This window comes from Rutidosis leptorrhynchoides, chromosome 1 (assembly GCF_046630445.1).
Source record: "Rutidosis leptorrhynchoides isolate AG116_Rl617_1_P2 chromosome 1, CSIRO_AGI_Rlap_v1, whole genome shotgun sequence".
NCBI classification, from domain to species: domain Eukaryota; kingdom Viridiplantae; phylum Streptophyta; class Magnoliopsida; order Asterales; family Asteraceae; genus Rutidosis; species Rutidosis leptorrhynchoides.
In genome coordinates this window covers 205,835,297-205,854,263 of record NC_092333.1, presented here as the reverse complement: position 1 = coordinate 205,854,263, position 18,967 = coordinate 205,835,297, and positions in this window count along the sequence as shown.

The window sequence follows — 18,967 nt, the reverse complement described above, 5'->3', positions numbered from 1 at the left end:
ATGCCGACGATTCACGAACAATTGTATGTAAGTAAATATATATAAATATATAAATATTAACTAATGTTATTATATAATATAATATTATATAATTAATAAATTGTAAGGTTAATTAAAATTGTTAGATTATAATTACTATTAGAACTGGTAGCATTAAAAGTTATAAAATGAAATTTGTTATATGTAATTGTTATATTTATTTTCATTATCAATATTAATATTAATATTAATAATAATACCATTATATGGTTATGTTAATCTTATAAAACTGATATACTTAGTTTGTTATAGTAATATTAGTACTAACATTATTGTTATCATTATTAATATCATTACTATTTTAAATAATGATAAAATAATGATTTTGGTTATTATTATGATTAATATTGTTATTACTATTAATTTTATTTAAAAAAAAAAAATTATTATTTTTAACATATTATTATTAACATATTATTATTAACTTTATCAACATTATTATTATAATTTATAAAATTATTAATGTTATTATTATTAATAGTTAATATTATCTGTATTATTTTTAATATATTTATAATTATTAATTATGATTATTATTATATAAAATTACATACCGTATATAAATATACAAAATGGGAATCTTTTTCAGTTAAAAATTTCCTATTAATTTGGGTAATCTGTCTCCTAATTTTGTAACCTGGTCATTATCGGATAAATCACAGAATCAAATTTTGTTTGGACACATACATCAAATTTCAACATTTTTGTTCTTACCTGCTTAACTTGATTTCCTAAAAGTCGAATATTGGTACAGATTAATCCACATCTGGTATTCTATATATACACATCGACTGCAAGATGGTAAAGAAAAGCAAATTAAAAAAAAAAAACCTTTCATAGCCATCGCCTCTGTACCTTTCACTTTTTGGCCATTTTCCGAATTCGAACCATTTTTCAAAAAGTTTAAATGCAAAGTTGTTAGAAATTGATTATACAAACTACCTGTAAAGTTTCAAATCCTAAATCATTCTATCGAATCCTAATTTTCGGGTCAAAGGTTCAAAAATAAAAAGTCAACTATTTTGTTCTTGGCAAAATTCGATTTGATTTTAATGTTTCCAGTTCGATTGTTAGTTCCAGAGTGTTTTAATGGCGATTTATAAAATATTTCATGAAGGAGACACAATCTAAATACGGTTATAAATTGAAAACAAGAGATTTTTTTTTTAAAAAGTTGCGACAGCAACAGTAGTAATACATATTTTTTTTGTGTTTTCAATTAAGCCAAGCAGCATTATAGGTTAATATATTTCGGTTAATTGACCCAAAACAAAACGTGTTACTTGTTTTTGTTAATTTTGATTAGTGGTAGTCGTTTGGATTTCTGATGAAGAAGATGATGAGTAATAAACAGTATATAAATATTTAGGCCTGTATAATATCAGATAAACAGACACAGCCGAATGGTTATGGGGTTATGTTGGGTATCTAGTGGTCCTGAGTTCGATTCCAGCCTGCTGCAAAGTTTTTTTTATTTAAACAGCAACATCAGGCCAACTGAATCCCTATGGGCCGAGTTCTATATTTCTGTTGGGCTCGTGCTTGATATTGGGCCGTAATATTTGCTGTTGGGCCGAAATGAAGACTAAAGGGTTAAATAAATCAAAATTCAATATTAATTAGGAAAAATAGAATGGAAGCCATGGTTAATGGATGTTATGGGTGAGCGAGAGATCTTGGGTTCGAGTCTCGACATGGGCTTTTCTTTTTTTAAAAGAAGTTTTAAAGGGTATACATTTCTATTTCTTTATCTAATTATTATTATTATTATTATTATTATTATTATCATTTATTGTTAATATTAATTATTATCATTATTTCAACTATTATTATAAAAAAAAACATTACTATTAAAGTTATTATTATAATTAAAATTATCTTTTTAATTAAAAGTAACATTATTATTTTCATTATTATTATTTTTAATATTATTATTATTATTATTATTACTACTAGATATGATTTTATTAATATTATTATAAATAATATTATCATTAATTTTATTAATAGTATTATCATTATTATAAGTATCATCATTTTTATCCTTACTAATATTAACTTAGTATAAATAAAACTAAGGTTTTAAACAAACGAAATATATATATACATAAATATATTTGACACCTACCACATGACAAAGTATTTTTATATGAAATCTAAAAATATTATTAACGTAAAGATGATATAATCACTAAATTAAATATATATATATATATATATATATCTAAACTTGCTTGATTACAATTACGTGTGTTAATATATATACAATTATTATAGGTTCGTGAATCGAAGCCCAACTTTATACATGTTCAATGATGTTATATGTATTTTTACTACAAAATACATTAGGTGAGTATATAGTCCCACTTTTAAACTCTAAATATTTCGGGATGAGAATACATGTATTTTATGTTTTACGATATGGACACAAGTAACTGAAAAATATGTTCTACGTTGAGTTGTACCACTGGCATACTTCCCTGTAGCTTGGTAACTATTATTTACAGCGGTATTGTAAACGCGAATCCTGTTGATAGATCTATCGGGCCTGACAACCCCAACCGGACTGGACGACCAGTATTCAACGGTTGCACAGTACTTCGTTTCATGACTACACTCGGTACAGTGTAGTAAGATTTCATAATAAAGGGAATATGCGACGTGATTAAATGTTAAGTATGGTTACCAAGTGCTCAACCACTTAGAATATTTTTATTAAATGTTTATATATGAAATCTTGTGGTCCATTGTTATAACGCTGCTAGCATCAAACCTATATATCTCACCAACTTTATGTTGACTTTTTAAAGCATGTTATTCTCAGGTACGAATTAAGTCTTCCGCTGTGCAATAGCTCATATTAAGGACCTTACTTGGAGTCGATCATCGCAATGGGACCAACTGTTGAAGAATTCGTCCGGGAGGATTAGTTCGGGTTATCACAGGTGGTATCAGAGCGTTGGTCTTAGTGAACCAGGTCTTGCATTAGTGTGCCTGACTAGTAATTGTTAGGATACATTAGTGAGTCTGGACTTTGACCGTGTCTACATATCAAAAGTTTTGCTTATCATTTTTAGTCGGAAATCATCTGCTTATCATCCCTAGGGAATTTCCTGCTTATCATTCATAAGTCTAGACACGTCTTACTGCATTAAGTGCATCGATAGTGTATAGACAAGATTCATATCTTAGCATATCTGTAGACTTGCCTGACATATGCCGTAAATACCTCTGTAGTCTACGAAATACATATAGATATTCTATATAGTTATAATATCATCCGATACCCGAAAATCATTTCACGTCGAAGATCTCTTCCATCCACCAAATTGCCCTTTTCAACCTGAAGTACTTACTGGCGAACCTGTTCCAGAAACCATTTTCTCTCCCCTTTTTCTGAGTATCCCATCACGATTACATACTATCCCATAGTTCGAATCTTATTCATTCACTCGCTTCAACCGTCAATCATTCCGTAGTACTAGAAGAAGTTAACGAACTACGCGCTCGTGTGACGACTTTGGAGAACCTGGTGCAAAGGTTACAAACACCAGCAGCAGCACCAGCAGCATAATCAGTACCACCATCATCAACGTCGACAGTACCCTTATCATCCCTAAACCATAACCGCGCCGTAACTCTCAACATCACAATCTGTACTTCGAATATCAATATCACACGCCTCAAAATTACCGTCTGTATTTGGAGTATGATCTTCGTTCTACATATCGTTCTACATCGATTAATTTCGTTCTATGTATTGTTCTACCTCATTTACCTTCGTTCGACATGGCAATTATGTAATCTCTAATGTTTTAGAGATCATGTAATCAAGTGCCAACAATAAATCAAATGAGTATAATATTCTATTGACTCATTAAATTCATAATTACATCCGAAGAAAATATATATGCAAGTATATTTTCATAAAGATTGTAATTAAAACTTCTTTCGTACAAACTGTTAATGATAAGAATATTTTAACGGGTGGGTAGTACCCGAGGAATATTTAAAATTCACATTAACAAGTTACACTGTACATTCTTCGAATCTGATTCAACGGTTATTTACTATCCTACCTACAATCACCGATATACGTATCCATTCATCACAGAATAACCATTTTCATTCAAATTTCATATTTGGATTTTGACTTATCAGAATCCAACAAGTGGCATAATAAAGAAAAACATTGGACAAAATAAAAATTTGTTAGAAACAAACGAATTAACTAATTAAAATTTTGTTAAGAATCTACGCTAACTGTTCCAGCTAACTGTTCCTAGCTAACTGATTACATTTTATTTATCGCAATTTAATTATCGCAATTTTATTTATCGTCATTTAATTTCTGTTATTTATTTTACGCCCTTTAAATATCGGGACACGTATACAAGGTTTTGACATATCATATCGACGCATCTGTATATATTATTTGGAATAACCATAGACACTCTATATGCAGTAATGCGGGAGTTAGCTATACAGGGTTGAGGTTGATTCTCAAATAATATATATACTTTGAGTTGTGATCGACACTGAGACCGGTACACGGGTCACGATACGTATTATTTAATTCGAATATTAAATATTAAATTATATATGAATCATTGAACTATTGAACTATCGGACTATTGGACTGCTAACTTTGGACAATTAAAATGAATTAAAATATTGATCATAACATATGAAACTAAACAATTCTTCAAGTTTGCCACTTGATTTCATTCTAAACCTCATTTGTACCTCGACAATTACAATTCGCGTTCAAACCTTTCATGATTCTTGAAAATACCTCGATCGAGAAGTTGAACCAACTGCACCTCATCTATGGAAGAAAAGATTCTTGCATATAGTTATGCACCTGAAAAAAAAAAAAAAAAAAAAAAAAAAAAAAAAAAACTCTCGGAATCTGAGTCAACGCTTAACACATAGCAGTGTTAATTCCTTTAGTGTTATTATTACCCAAAATAACTTTGCAATTCCTTTTCAAATTAGCCAAATTTTGTCACAGCTCCAGCAAGTTGATTTCGATTTTTCGTTCAAAACAACCTTGTTATAACCTCGAAATATATACGTGTTTATTTATTGTTACCAGGGAACCTTTTATAACCCACCATACTACCATCAGCGTTTAATCATCTAAAAACACAATGCTCCTGAAATCACCTCGGTTTGATAACCGATGACTCGGATCTGTTAACTTCGAAAATGCTGACGAAGCAGCATGTTGTAGATGGTCTTAATGGTTAAAAGTTGATGATAAAGAAGGAAGTGTTAGAAACACTCGATAGCAAATTTGGTAATGAAAAACGGATTGAGCTAACCGTGAAGGATACAAAGAACAAATACAAGAACTGAATCTTTTTTTCAAAGAATCCAAATGATTCAGTGCCTGCTGAAATCATTAGTAAGAACCCTACTCATTATTCTAAATCTTTCCAGATGATATTCATCACCATCATCCTATCTTAGATACTATAAGATATCTTCGTATCTTCCGTTATACATATTCTCCATATTTATTGAGATATTTTCACAACTATTCTTATCTGGGATCATTTATCTCTCCGTAACATCTGCGTTACAACATAAAAGAAACTGTGTTAGTTTCTAAGTTCTAAAACCTTCAAGTTTAAAATATGAATGTTTTGAAGTAGTGTTGGGAACTGATGCATGAATTAGTATAATATAATGAAACTTGATCAACTTCATTATATTACAGTAAGTCATGTTGAGTTTCTAATGGAATGTGATGATTCACAGTACCGTCATCATGTGCCATGTTACACGACTCTTACATTCCATCTAATCTCTAAACATGACAAGAAAATATTTTCTTGATGATTCGGTCTTTCCCAGGATATTCTAGTAATATGACAAATCAAAATCGTGCCATTACCATTTCCTTCTGAGAGCATTAGCTATATTCATTCCGAATCTCATACATACGAATTCTGGACCATTACTCGCTTGACTCGAAGTCGGGAAGAGAAAACAGAAGCATGAAGCTCCAAAAAAAAAAAAAAAAAAAAAAAAAAAAAAAAAAAAAAAAAAAAACAATAAAGAATATAAAGCTCGATAATAACCCCGAAATTACAAACCGTGTATATCAATGCATATAGCAATATAAAGACACGGGAGAACTAGAAACACTATGAACACAAGAGTATAGTAGAAGTAAATAGATTCTTCTGGCGGTAGATGAAAAAGAAGAATTACAGATATGAAAGTTAAGAGTATAATAAAAATCAAAACGGGATGGAGCATATTAAGGAATGATTAGAGGGAAGAAGAATAAAAGGTGTGAGTTGTAAGGAAACGAAGGGGGTGAATTTATAGTGAAGTATCTGACAAGGAAATCGAAACAGATTGCTGCATTAAATCAAAGAAGATCCTGATCGCCGAAGAACCAAATCTTATTACGTAAAATTTTCTTTAAATCCCTTAAATCCCGGAAGTCAATAATAACTACATCATCGGTTGAAATGAATATATATATATTTACTCATTTCACTCTCTTGTGATAGCTTCACTCGTACGCTTCACATGATCGAATCGTTTTATCCATATCTTCCGATAATGATAAAACTCTATCATTACCTCATATTCGTCATGAAAACATTTCTATTGTTATTTATGACGACCTCTATCAAATTTCGGGGACGAAATTTCTTTAACGGGTGGGTACTGTAACGACCCGGAAATTTCCGACCAAATTTAAACCTTATACTCTATATGTTTCCAACACGATAAGCAAAATTTGTAATGTTGAGTCTAGAAAATTTGAAATCTATGTTTATGTAATCAAATAACCTTTGACTATGCCGACGATTCACGAACAATTGTATGTAAGTAAATATATATAAATATATAAATATTAACTAATGTTATTATATAATATAATATTATATAATTAATAAATTGTAAGGTTAATTAAAATTGTTAGATTATAATTACTATTAGAACTGGTAGCATTAAAAGTTATAAAATGAAATTTGTTATATGTAATTGTTATATTTATTTTCATTATCAATATTAATATTAATATTAATAATAATACCATTATATGGTTATGTTAATCTTATAAAACTGATATACTTAGTTTGTTATAGTAATATTAGTACTAACATTATTGTTATCATTATTAATATCATTACTATTTTAAATAATGATAAAATAATGATTTTGGTTATTATTATGATTAATATTGTTATTACTATTAATTTTATTTAAAAAAAAAAATTATTATTTTTAACATATTATTATTAACATATTATTATTAACTTTATCAACATTATTATTATAATTTATAAAATTATTAATGTTATTATTATTAATAGTTAATATTATCTGTATTATTTTTAATATATTTATAATTATTAATTATGATTATTATTATATAAAATTACATACCGTATATAAATATACAAAATGGGAATCTTTTTCAGTTAAAAATTTCCTATTAATTTGGGTAATCTGTCTCCTAATTTTGTAACCTGGTCATTATCGGATAAATCACAGAATCAAATTTTGTTTGGACACATACATCAAATTTCAACATTTTTGTTCTTACCTGCTTAACTTGATTTCCTAAAAGTCGAATATTGGTACAGATTAATCCACATCTGGTATTCTATATATACACATCGACTGCAAGATGGTAAAGAAAAGCAAATTAAAAAAAAAAAACCTTTCATAGCCATCGCCTCTGTACCTTTCACTTTTTGGCCATTTTCCGAATTCGAACCATTTTTCAAAAAGTTTAAATGCAAAGTTGTTAGAAATTGATTATACAAACTACCTGTAAAGTTTCAAATCCTAAATCATTCTATCGAATCCTAATTTTCGGGTCAAAGCTTCAAAAATAAAAAGTCAACTATTTTGTTCTTGGCAAAATTCGATTTGATTTTAATGTTTCCAGTTCGATTGTTAGTTCCAGAGTGTTTTAATGGCGATTTATAAAATATTTCATGAAGGAGACACAATCTAAATACGGTTATAAATTGAAAACAAGAGATTTTTTTTTAAAAAAGTTGCGACAGCAACAGTAGTAATACATATTTTTTTTGTGTTTTCAATTAAGCCAAGCAGCATTATAGGTTAATATATTTCGGTTAATTGACCCAAAACAAAACGTGTTACTTGTTTTTGTTAATTTTGATTAGTGGTAGTCGTTTGGATTTCTGATGAAGAAGATGATGAGTAATAAACAGTATATAAATATTTAGGCCTGTATAATATCAGATAAACAGACACAGCCGAATGGTTATGGGGTTATGTTGGGTATCTAGTGGTCCTGAGTTCGATTCCAGCCTGCTGCAAAGTTTTTTTTATTTAAACAGCAACATCAGGCCAACTGAATCCCTATGGGCCGAGTTCTATATTTCTGTTGGGCTCGTGCTTGATATTGGGCCGTAATATTTGCTGTTGGGCCGAAATGAAGACTAAAGGGTTAAATAAATCAAAATTCAATATTAATTAGGAAAAATAGAATGGAAGCCATGGTTAATGGATGTTATGGGTGAGCGAGAGATCTTGGGTTCGAGTCTCGACATGGGCTTTTCTTTTTTTAAAAGAAGTTTTAAAGGGTATACATTTCTATTTCTTTATCTAATTATTATTATTATTATTATTATTATTATTATCATTTATTGTTAATATTAATTATTATCATTATTTCAACTATTATTATAAAAAAAAAACATTACTATTAAAGTTATTATTATAATTAAAATTATCTTTTTAATTAAAAGTAACATTATTATTTTCATTATTATTATTTTTAATATTATTATTATTATTATTATTACTACTAGATATGATTTTATTAATATTATTATAAATAATATTATCATTAATTTTATTAATAGTATTATCATTATTATAAGTATCATCATTTTTATCCTTACTAATATTAACTTAGTATAAATAAAACTAAGGTTTTAAACAAACGAAATATATATATACATAAATATATTTGACACCTACCACATGACAAAGTATTTTTATATGAAATCTAAAAATATTATTAACGTAAAGATGATATAATCACTAAATTAAATATATATATATATATATATCTAAACTTGCTTGATTACAATTACGTGTGTTAATATATATACAATTATTATAGGTTCGTGAATCGAAGCCCAACTTTATACATGTTCAATGATGTTATATGTATTTTTACTACAAAATACATTAGGTGAGTATATAGTCCCACTTTTAAACTCTAAATATTTCGGGATGAGAATACATGTATTTTATGTTTTACGATATGGACACAAGTAACTGAAAAATATGTTCTACGTTGAGTTGTACCACTGGCATACTTCCCTGTAGCTTGGTAACTATTATTTACAGCGGTATTGTAAACGCGAATCCTGTTGATAGATCTATCGGGCCTGACAACCCCAACCGGACTGGACGACCAGTATTCAACGGTTGCACAGTACTTCGTTTCATGACTACACTCGGTACAGTGTAGTAAGATTTCATAATAAAGGGAATATGCGACGTGATTAAATGTTAAGTATGGTTACCAAGTGCTCAACCACTTAGAATATTTTTATTAAATGTTTATATATGAAATCTTGTGGTCCATTGTTATAACGCTGCTAGCATCAAACCTATATATCTCACCAACTTTATGTTGACTTTTTAAAGCATGTTATTCTCAGGTACGAATTAAGTCTTCCGCTGTGCAATAGCTCATATTAAGGACCTTACTTGGAGTCGATCATCGCAATGGGACCAACTGTTGAAGAATTCGTCCGGGAGGATTAGTTCGGGTCTTTACAGTGTCCTTGTACATAATTTCACCCCTGTTTTAATTATTCTAGTGGCTATTAATTCATTCCCGTGTCCGGTTAAATGAACGATTATTCGTACATATAAATACCCCGCCCATCGTGTCTGATCGAGTGTATATGGTAATTTATAGGGACGCCCAATTGTAAATCTTTATATTAACATTAACAAACTATCATTTAGTTAAATAAATATAAAGCCCATTAATAGCCCATAGTCTAATTTCCACAAGTGTCGTTCTTTTGTCCAAACCCCAATTATGGTACAAAGCCCAATTACCCAATTTTAGTAATTAGCCCAACATCATGATTACTTCGGATTAAATAAGCATAATAATAACTTAGCTACGAGACATTAAATTAAAAAGGTTGAACATAACTTACAATGATTAAAAATAGCGTAGCGTTACACGGACAGAATTTCGACTTACACCCTTACAACATTTGCTAACATACCCTTATTATTAGGATTAAAATTAAAATTAAAATATAAATATAAATATTTACGTATAGATATAGAGAGGATGGATATATAGGTTGGTTTTTGCTATCAGAATTCGTTTGCTTTTATAGGGAGTTTCAGAATTTGGGGCTCCGCGACTCGCGGTATTTTTTGCCTTCAAACTCCGCGAGTCGCGGAGTTTGTAAATACAGCTCACTCCATTTTGGCTCTTTGTTTACCGACGGTTTATTATTATTTATATAATATATAAATAATTATAAGAATTATTTAAATATTATATTATATTTATGTGCATAGTTGACTTGTAATTTTTAGTCCGTTGCGTCGAGCGTTGAGAGTTGACTCATGTCCCGGTTCCGGATTTTCGAACGTCCTTGCGTACAATTTAATATCTTGTACTTTGCGTTTTGAATCTTGTACTCTTGTAATTTCGAGACGTTTCTTATCAATAATTGGAACCTCTTTGATTGTCTTTTGTACTTTTGAGCCTTTTGGTCATTTGCGTCTTCAATTCGTCGAATCTGTCTTTTGTCTTCACCTTTTATTATTTAAACGAATATCACTTGTAAATAGAACAATTGCAACTAAAAGCTTGTCTTTCTTGAGGAATAATGCTATGAAATATATGTTCGTTTTTAGCATTATCAAATATTCCCACACTTAAGCGTTGCTTGTCCTCAAGCAATATCGTCTTGAAATACTAGAATCACTTCTTTATTCTTCACACTTTGTATATCAGTGATTTCTATACGGCGGTATAAACAATGGTAGTAACGATATGGTTTACAGTCCCACATGACTATAAAAATTTAGATCCATTAAGGAAATTGGATCTTTATGAAAACATTTGATCTTTTGAAAATTAAATCTAGTTTTTACCCAAGATAAGTTTTCCGGAATAACCCTTTACCGGTGTTTGCAAAATATTTTTGTGGGTTTGGTGGGTTTCAGATTTGAAAATTTTAGCTCAAAACTTGCGGTTTTGTATCACCCACTTGCTAACCTTGTATTTGGAAAGCAACACGTCCAGTTTACTTGTCCCGTATATTACCTTTCGGGAAACTACCGTCCGGTTGTAAAGGAAAGCGTTGAACAAGCAACTGTTAAGGCAATGTCCCCTGACATGCTTTTAATTATGGTCTATAACGTGTCGGACGCAATTACTATCCTTGGTAGGAGCAATAGTAAAGCTCACCCTTATGATTTTTCGGTCTGGCACATGGTCCTGTCTTTGACAACTATGCAACCACCGTTCTTACGGTTGACACCCAATTTAGTTCAGGTAACCTAATGAATTCCAGGTGAATTCCTAGGATTTTACGTTCAATGGTAATGAACGCATTGAAAATAGGGTTTTCAGAAAACAAATCGGTTTGTAATTTTAATCAAAATATTTTCTCGTTCAAGCTCGAGTTTAGATATCATTGAATTCCATGAGTTTGTAATTCTCAATATTTAAGGTCAATCTCAAGGATTGAGTAATATCAGGCTTAAAAGCTGATTTTTGATCTTTTAAGGAGATTATCCTTTCTGGGGATTTGATTCATTAGTCTTATCCAGCTAATTTGCATGGTGCCCCCCCATTTTACGAGATAAATCCTTCTCATGGTTAGGATAAATCTGACCACTTGGCGACCCTGTTTAATGCTGAGGTCCGTGGATTTCCTGCTGATTTTAGTGATGACTTTTCTAGATTTTTCGTCAACCTACAGCTGGTCTGGACGACAACTTCTTGACCTAAATCAAGAAGCGCGTGTCTTTTTCGGAAGACTTTACTTCCTTTTAATGATGAAATTGATTCATCGTCTAGATCCATCTTTCTTACAGTAAATTAGGTAAAACTTTTTAGTTTAGTCCAAAGCAAAAGTATTTTCAGTTATTTGTACAAAAATATGTGATATATGTTTTGAATAACTTGGAGAATTTTCCCACACTTGGCTTTTATTTTCCTTTTTATTGTCCTCTATTCCATTTTAAATAAATTTTAACATTTTAGTTTGTTTCTCAATTTATGTCCTTTCCGAGGTTACAATAATTTTGGTGTTAAAACCTAGTTTTATCGTTCATAAATGTGTATAAACATGATTTTGAGTTCATTTAATTGAAAATTTTGAAAAAATTTACTAGAATTGGGTAGTCAGTATATAAGACTAGGGCTGTTCTTTATTATCAGAGAGCACTAGATTCTAATACAACTACTGCTTTACTAGTATTTTTAATGGTAACCCAGTGTTTAAGATAAAAATTTTAAAATCCGAAAGAATTTAACCCCTTCCCACACTTAAGATCTTGCAATGCCCTCATTTGCAAGAAATCAGTAACAATTTAAATTATTGAGGGTGATTTGTGTGAAAATGATTAAATTTTACCAAAGTTTCCAAATATATTGGCGTTTGTTTGCTGAATGATAAATGGTGCACATCATTTGTTCATTCCGTCTTGTTGTTATTTCACATATATTTTGCATCTTGTCGTCAAAATTAGTTGCTTTTGCTGAACTTAATGTCAGTCTTTGAAAATGCGTTGTTTTACCCTGTTGTGTACATAAGATAAACTGCAAACATATATACATATTTTTGAAGTTTGGTATATTACCCCACATTCAAAAATTATTAAAATCCAAGAATAAAAGTTAGAAAATTATAAAAACTATTACAGTATTAACATAAGTATTAAACGTATCAACATTACAAATTACAAAATAAATAAAACTAAGTAGACTAGGGATGATACTGATACCAATAGGGGTTCCATGCATAACCATAGGTGCTATAAAATGCTTCGGCAGGGTTATACGTAGGATACGGTGGTTGCATCTCTATAGACCAGGGAGGGAATATGGGTTTTGGAGTAGGAATATAGTTTCTACCTATATGTTGGCAATGAGCTATGATTTGGTTTTGATGAACTTGCCAATCTTCAAATACTCTCTGTCTAGCATTTTCGTACTCCTGTGAAGCTATAAACCTTTGCATTTCTTGCATTTCATTTCCCCCTCCTACATTACCTTGCTGTTGGTTTCTCTCAACCTGTGGATGTCTACCATGGTATTGTACTGCGGCGTTATTTCGCCTCTTCAAAACTTTCGCACCATGGTATACATTTAAACCTATAGTATCGCGGGGTTCTGGTTCTTCGACTAATAATCCCCCCCGACTTATATCCACACCGAGATATTCAGCAATCAAAGTAATAAAAATACCACCTCCTATTATGCTATGCGGTCTCATCCCCCTAACCATAGCTGATAAATAATAACCCACACAATAAGGTATACTTACAGCGCTTTGTGGGTCTCGAATACACATATGGTAAAACAAATCCTGTTCATTTACCTTTTCCTTGTTCTTACCTCTTTGTGTAATCGAATTAGCTAAAAACCTATGAATCACTCTTAATTCAGCTCTATCTATATCCAAATAAGAGTAATTTCCCCCTTTGAATCGGTGATGGCTTGTCATTTGACTCCATACACCATGTGTATCAAAATTTTCATCTATCTTTCTACCATTTAGTATCAACCCTCTACAATCGGCAGATGCTAACTCCTCAGGCGTATATATATGTAAAGCCTGAGCCATGTCTAGTAAAGACATGTGGCGCATCGAACATCCTAACAAAAATCTAATAAAAGATCGATCGGTTAAACTAGCTACCCGATCATTTAATTCTATACTACACAACAATTCTTCACACCATACTTTATATACAGGTCTACGCATGGTGAATAAACGTACCCAGTCGTTAAAAGTAGAATTACCATACCTCTGTGCAAGTAATTCCCTAATTGGCCCGGCCAATTCTATAGCTTCTAATGGTCCCCATTCTATGACCCTAGGTACCTCAACAACTTTAGAATGAAGAGTATGCAAACCCCTTTGGTATTTTGGATAATCTATCCAAAGTCTGTCAAATCTCAGGTTCGGGTGCAAATCTTCCAAGTGCATATCAGAAAATGTCATGATTGGATGAGGTATATCTTGCTTGTAGTAGTTATCCACCTCCTGTTGTTCCGCATTCTCAGCAGGAGCATTGCGAGCTTGGGATGAAGATTCACCCCTTTCAGTCTGCAAAACACATCAAACACAATTTTTGTGCATCCAAATATGCATTAGTGTCAGCAAAATCATCAATCAAAATAATTACAATGACATGATCAATTTATATCAAACTTAAGCTCATTTTCATATTTTCATCAAATCTACACTTTTTCAAATAAGCATATATTAAAATGTTCGCCAAGTTCATAAGTATTTTACTCAAATAACATGTCAAAATAATCATTACTAGCAATTAAACAAGTTTCAAATGGCATTATCTCTCAAAAATCAAGTTCATGAATTTTTAGACTTGAAAAAGTCCACTTTAATTCTCAAAATCATGTTTAGGCTCAAAGTTTGGATCATTTAACTACCTAAACATATTACACAACTTAATTTAGCAACAATTCATGACAAAAATCGGCCATAACCTGTTTATATCAAAAAGCCCCAAATTTGCTCAAGAACACAAACCGTAGATTACTCAAAATTTGAAGTTTAAGGCTTCTAATCATGTTAAATAGCATCAATCTAAGTTATACAATCATAATACATAAACAATTTAAGCATAATTACACTAAAAGGCATCAAAATCAAATTGGGGAAAAAATTGCTCAAGAACACTAATTTTCGGATTAAATGGTGTTTAGGTGTAGAAATTTACCGTTTTTCTTGAGTAATTCCTTGATAGAATCCTTCTCAACATGATTTTAGTAAAAGATTTGATGATTAACGGTTAAAAATTGTGATTTTGGGGGTGTTTTTGCGGGTTTTTTCGGCAGTATTTTCGCAGTATTTGGTGTGTTTGTGGTGTGCAACTGATCAGTTCTGCGTTTTATTTTTTTTCTGATTTTTGGTCCTCCCGCGAGTCGCGGGGTTTAAACCTTCAAACTCCGCGAGTCGCGGAGTTTGTTATTTTTTTTTTTTTTTTACATCTTATTAAAACAATTAAGTAATTAATTTTAAAATTTTGTTTCCCTTGTTATTTAGGACGAGGTCGTTTTGGATCGATGTCCTAGTCCGTCCTTCGATAAAATTTTAAAGACCTAGTCTTCAACTTACGACGAATTTTAAAAATCATATTTTTAACTTAATGAGATAAAGTAAATTTTTATTTTTAAATTCACACAACTTAAATATAAAATTCAAAATTAATATTAAAAATTCACACCAAACTTAATTTAAAAATTCATATTATAATTTCACACCAAACTTATATTAATTTTTCAAATATTTACAATTTTAAATATATTGATTTTACAAAGTTTAAAATATTAATTTAAGATTTATATATTAATTTTAAAAATATGGTAAAAATAAAATTAAAAATCTTTTTGGCTTTTTATCCCACTTTAATCAATCAAATATTATCAAAAATATGCGCCCCTCTTTTCGGTAAAGTAATTTCGGTTCCAAGACCTAATTTAACTCATGACGAATTTTTGAAATATTTTGGGTTGATTGATTAAAGATATTTATACCTTAAGAATAAACGTTAAATTTCGCAGTGATGTAATAAATTTTTGAATGATATCAATAATTTCGGTCGCCAAACCTAATTTTATTCAATACCAATTTAATACTTTATAGCGAACAAATTAGCGTTTATTATCAAAAGGTTAAAAATAAAAAATAAAAACTGTACAAACATACCTGTGAAATAGATTTCTTAGTTATATGATCTATCCCATTCATAAGATAGTCGGTTTAATTGGTTTTCCATGACTACATAGGCGTAACCTCGAGCATTCAGTGTCTTTTCTTCTAAACATATGAACGGTCCGTCTCTGCATAAAGTAACAAATTCGGTATTTGAATAGGTTTGATTATTTGAACATTTACCTCCATGTGACCATTTTCCGCATTTGTGACATCTTTCTAGGTGTCGTGCTCTTCTTTTCGTTTTGATTTTCCTTTACCAAATTGTAACTTATTATCTTCGCATCTGGATTCTTTTCTAACTCCGTCCAATCTTTCTCTGATTACTGATACTATATCACTCGAAAGTGTGTCATTATTACGTTTAGTGATCAAAGCGTGTAGCATTAAACCATGGTTTAGTTCACAGGCAGTCTTCATTTCCTAAAAAAAATAAAAATTCAGAATGGGGGGAGAAGACTAGTTCTTTAGGGTCTGCTAGGGAAAGACCATTCGGGTTCCATTTTCGAGAACTACACGAAAACAGACAATCTAACTCTAACAGAAATACATATTATCCTTTAAAGACTTGATTCTCCCCACACTTATTTAGCTGTGGTGTCGAAATTGTGATTAACTTCGTTGTCGACTTCCATCGGACCATGTATGTAATGTTTAACTCTGTGACCATTAACTTTAAATTCAATCCCATTTGAATTCATCAATTCTATCGTTCCGTATGGGAAAACTCTTTTGACTATGAATGGTCCAGACCATCTTGATTTCAATTTTCCAGGAAATAGCTTGAATCGTGAATTGAAAAGAAGAAATCTGTCTCCTTCCTTAAATTCTTTTGAACTTCTGATTCTTTTATCATGCCATTTCTTCGTTCTTTCTTTATAGTTTAACGAATTTTCGTATGCTTCATGTCTTAATTCTTCTAATTCGTTTAGTTGACTTAATCGTAGACGTCCAGCTTCATGTAAATCAAGATTACATGTTTTCAAAGCCCAAAATGCTTTGTGTTCAATTTCTACTGGAAGATGACATGCTTTTCCATAAACAAGTCTAAAAGGTGTGGTTCCAATTGGAGTTTTGTAGGCTGTTCTAAAAGCCCAGAGTGCATCCTCCAATTTAATGGACCATTCCTTCGGATTTGATCCTACGGTTTTCTCTAGAATACGTTTTAAAGCTCGGTTGGTATTTTCAACTTGTCCACTTGTTTGTGGATGATATGCGGTGGAGATTTTATGAGTTACTCCATATCTTTTAAGAACTTTCTCAAGTTGATTATTACAGAAATGAGTACCCCGCTCACTTATTAAAGCTTTCGGTGTTCCAAACCTTGCAAAAAGACGTTTTAAAAAGTTGACTACAACTCGTGCATCGTTAGTTGGGAGAGCTTGTGCTTCCGCCCATTTAGATACATAATCAATGGCTACGAGTATATATAGATTATTATGAGATTTTGGAAATGGACCCATAAAGTCAATACCCCAAATGTCAAATACTTCACATTCTTGGATGACATTTTGTGGCATTTCATCACGTTGACTTATTTTTCCGGCCCTTTGACAAGCATCACAGGATTTGCAAAGAAGGTGTGCGTCTTTGTAAATTGTAGGCCAATAGAATCCAGTATCATAAACTTTTCTTGCTGTTAGTTGAGGCCCATAATGCCCTCCTGTTGGTCCTGTGTGACAATGGTTTAATATTTTACTAGCTTCATCTCCAAATACACATCGGCGTATTATTCCATCGGGACAACTTTTAAACAAATGTGGATCTTCCCAAAAATAGTGTTTTATATCACTGAAGAATTTCTTTCGTTTTTGGTACGATAATCCTTTTTCAAGGAATCCACAAACTAAGTAGTTTGCATAGTCTGCAAACCACGGAATTTCTTTATAATCTATCTTCAATAGATATTCATCAGGAAAGTTGTCTTGTATGGCTGATTCATTTAGAACTTCTAATTCGGGATTTTCAAGACGAGAAAGATGATCAGCGGCGAGATTTTCTGCTCCTCTTTTATCTCGGATTTCAATATCAAACTCTTGTAAGAGTAAGATCCAACGGATTAATCTTGGTTTAGCATCTTGTTTCGAAAATAGGTATCTAAGAGCAGAATGGTCGGTATAGACCACCGTTTTTGCTAGAACGAGATATGATCGAAATTTGTCAAAAGCAAAGACAATAGCAAGGAGTTCTTTTTCAGTAGTTGTATAGTTCGTTTGTGCTCCTTGTAACGTCTTACTAGCATAATATATAGGTTGAAATCGTTTTTCAATCCTTTGTCCTAAAACGGCTCCCATTGCAAAATCACTTGCATCGCACATTAGTTCAAATGGTAGATTTCTATTTGGTGTTATCATGATCGGCGCATTAGTGAGTTTCTCTTTAAGAATATTAAAAGATTTGATACACTCATCTGAAAAGATGAATGGAGCATCTTTTTCTAGGAGTTTATTCATAGGAGTGGCAATTTTAGAAAAATCTTTTATGAAACGTCGGTAAAAACCGGCATGCCCTAAAAAACTCCTAACTCCTCTAACATTGGTGGGATGTGGAAGTTTAGCAATTACATCTACTTTAGCTCTATCCACTTCAATTCCTTCTTTTGAAATTTTATGACCAAGAACGATGCCTTCTTTAACCATAAAATGGCATTTCTCCCAATTAAGTACTAGATTTGATTGTTCGCATCTAATAAGCATTCGTTCCAGATTAACTATACATGATTCAAATGTATCACCGAAGACTGAAAAGTCATCCATGAAAACTTCCATGCATTCTTCTATCATGTCATGAAAAATCGCCATCATACACCTTTGAAAGGTTGCAGGGGCGTTGCAAAGTCCAAATGGCATGCGTTTGTAAGCAAAAGTACCATAAGGGCACGTGAATGTGGTTTTCTCTTGATCTTCGGGTGCTATTGGAATTTGAAAATATCCGGAAAATCCATCTAGAAAACA